We start from the raw sequence: 3181 nt of genomic DNA, 5'->3' as shown, positions 1-3181 counted from the left end.
CCCCGCCGCCGCGCCCTGCCCGCCCTGGTGGCAGAGCTCGCCCTCGCCCAGTTTCACGGTCTTGGCCTCTGGAAGCCTTCCTGAAGCTGGGGGCTCCCCCGGGGGCCAAGCATCCACCAGGAAGACACCCCCCTCCCGTCCCCCCCCCATCTCCACTCAGCAGGCAGCCGTCTCACACCTGCCCGGACACCTGGCCCACTGTCCTCAGGTCTTCTCTGAGCTTAGAATAGAGATGGGGGGAGGGGACGGAGCTGATTGGCGACCATATTTTCTGGCCCCCAAATCAAGCCACCAGGTCTTGATCGTTTTCTTTTTTGTTGTTTTAGATTCTTGAAACTTTTAATTTATATTTTGGTCTCACAAATGATCATTTTAAAACTGACTCTTCTGTAAGAGGTCTTGATCATTTTCTGATTTGCGAATTAATGGATTCACGTGAAAAGTTTTGATCTTCTTGAAAAAACAAATTCAGTTCTAGCCCAACTCTTCAGACAGGACGATAGGGAGTGAGATTCCACCAACTTCAGCAGAAGCCTGAGGCCCGGACACCAGGCTTGTAGCTGATACTATCTAGCCCCTCCCCCTGGACTGAGGATTTCCTTTTTGCAGAATTGAATTTTTTTTTTCAAGAAGATCGAATATTCCACTTAATTTTTCCCTAACATTTTCGCAGTGTTGGGGTGATTCCTCGAGATTATCAAGGCGGATTGCCAGTTTCAGTCATTACTGTATCTTGTTCTGTGCTCAAGTTATTGGGGAAAGTGGTTACATCAAGAGAACGTTAGTAAGAGGAGTGAAGTTCAATTCACACATTTTAATTTATGTTTGGGATACTAATGTTTTTGCTAAGAAGCCATATCTAATGTGCAGATAATTTCTCCTTGTCTGTTCAGGGGACCTACTCTTCACGGTACATCATTAAGGTGATCATCAAAGAACAAAAAAAGACTTCTCCAAGGTAGTTCTGGGCCACGCCATTCCTGAATGGCCCCTCACCCCCATCTAAGTTCATCGACAGGAATTCTGAGAATTACTCTGTAAAGAACGTCATCGTTCAAAGAATTAGCCCCAAGTCCCTGCTACTTTGGGCAGCGTTTTTAATCCCAAAGATATTCTCATTAGCATCTCTCTTCGAGGTTCCCATCACTCCAGAGGGAAGATTTATTTCCCTCTTCTAAATTCGAATGTGATAACTAACCAGTAACGTTCATATTTACCTTCTAGACCAATAAATTCTGTGTCTCCATTTAGGGGAGAACATTCTCGGGAAAATGTGACAGCAAAGTAAATGTTTCTGAGTGTGATCAAATGTCACTATCCCATAACCCACTAAAATCTCAAAACAATTTTGGTGTTCATTTCATAAACTGCTTAGAGAAATTTGATATATTTCTTATAGAAACTTCCAGTGACCTTTGAAGAACTTCTAACATGTTATAATTATGGCCAATTCATGCTGGTCACTGCCCCCCATCAATGTGCTGTTATGTAATGAGGTGCAAAAAAGATTCCTGTCACCTGTGTGTATTGCAACTTGGTTCTTAGCATCAGCAATGTTGACTGACAGGGCAAAAGTCTTATCAGCGGGTCTGTTTTTGCCATTCCCCTTCGCAAAGGACGCATCTCAGTCTGTGAGTCCAGAATCTGGGCATGGCTTGGCTGGCTGCCTCTGGCTCAAGGTGTCCCATGGCGTCCGGGCCAGCTACCAATCGGGCCTCCAGGCATCTCCAGGCTTGGCTGGGTAGGAATCCCCGTCCAAGATCATTAGGTTGGTGGGTAGCAGGGCTTGTCTCTCTCCACATGGGCCTCTCCACTCCACAGGGCTGCCTTATAATCCTAAAAAAGTACCCGAGACAGAAGTTCTGGTCTTTTCATAACCTAATCTCAGAAGGGACATCCTGTCACCTCTGCCATATTCTATTTGTTGGAAGTGAGTCAGTAAGTCCCACGTGAAGGACTCGGCGGGAAGGAATTACACAGGGCATGAAGGCCAAGACGTAGGGGTCATCGGGGGCCACCTTAGAGGCTGCCGACCACGGCTGTCCTTGACACGGCGACTAAAGGCTTGACTCTGACGGGGGCGCTTCTGAGACCCGGCTCCAGCGCCCAGGCCGGCATCCGCGCTGCTCGGCCTGTGCACGTGTTTCACCAATTGTTCACTATTTCACAGGTCACCTCTGCCCACAGTGCAGTTCAACCGTTTATTAAGTCCCGACCTTGTGCCAGGGGCTGGGGTGCAAGTATCATAAAACAGCGGCCCCTTCGTCCTGGGATTCATGGTTGAGTGGTGGAGCCAGAAGCAGAGCAAACCTGAGTGTTCTGCTGAGAGGCGCAGCCCGAGTACCGTGGAGGCAGGAAGAGATGCTCCCAGTCTGGGCGGGAGGGGTCGGGCGAGGAGTGAGGAAGCCAAGTAGGGTGGCCAGGTGGCCGGGGGACCCTTGAGCGTAAAGGCGCAGAGGAAGGAAAGCGGTGGCTCCGTGTGGGCTGCTCTTGGTGGGCGTGGGGGGCAGCAGGAGACTGAGCGGAGGTCAGCCCGGCCGACCCCCCAGGCGCCGTGCTCAGAGCTCTGGGCCTCATCCTGAAGGTCATGTGCAGCCAGCAGAGGATCTGAAGCCAGGAAGGCCACGGTCGACTTGGGAGTACAGAGCGCTCTCCGTGGTACCATCACGGAAGGCGGCCCTGGGACCGGGGGCTGTAAACTGCAGGCGGGGAGGACGGTTAGAACATTCCACTCTTCCTGACAAGAGATGAGAAGGGTCAGAGCCAAGTGGTGGTTGCAGGTATGGGGAGAGGGTGGTGCTTGTAGGCGATTTTTAGGAGGCAGAATTGATCAAGGCTGGGCGCTGGACGGGGGTGCATGAGGGACAAGGAGTCTGGACGCAGCCCGGGCTGCTCACCGAGGTGGCGGGGATGCTGGAGCACTGCCTCATGGAGGACGCCTGGCTTCCACAAGGCACAAAGGAAGTTCCGTTTGTTTCAAGAGCCCTGGATTCGAGAACCTGTGGCTGGCAGTCCACAGCGGGCAGGATGAAGGAGGCTCACGAAAGAGGTGGGGCTAGAGCGCTGGGAGGCCCGGGTCTCTGGAGAGTGGGCCTCGGAGCCGTGGATGGGGACAGAAGACTGGCCCAGAAAACACCGTAGGTGGCAGGACCCAGAGAGGCGGGAGAGGGAGTCGGTCCTT

The sequence above is a fragment of the Lipotes vexillifer genome, unplaced genomic scaffold (assembly GCF_000442215.2).
Source record: "Lipotes vexillifer unplaced genomic scaffold, Lipotes_vexillifer_v1.1 scaffold664, whole genome shotgun sequence".
Lineage (NCBI taxonomy): Eukaryota > Metazoa > Chordata > Mammalia > Artiodactyla > Lipotidae > Lipotes > Lipotes vexillifer.
Note: the sequence above shows the minus strand (reverse complement) of the source record.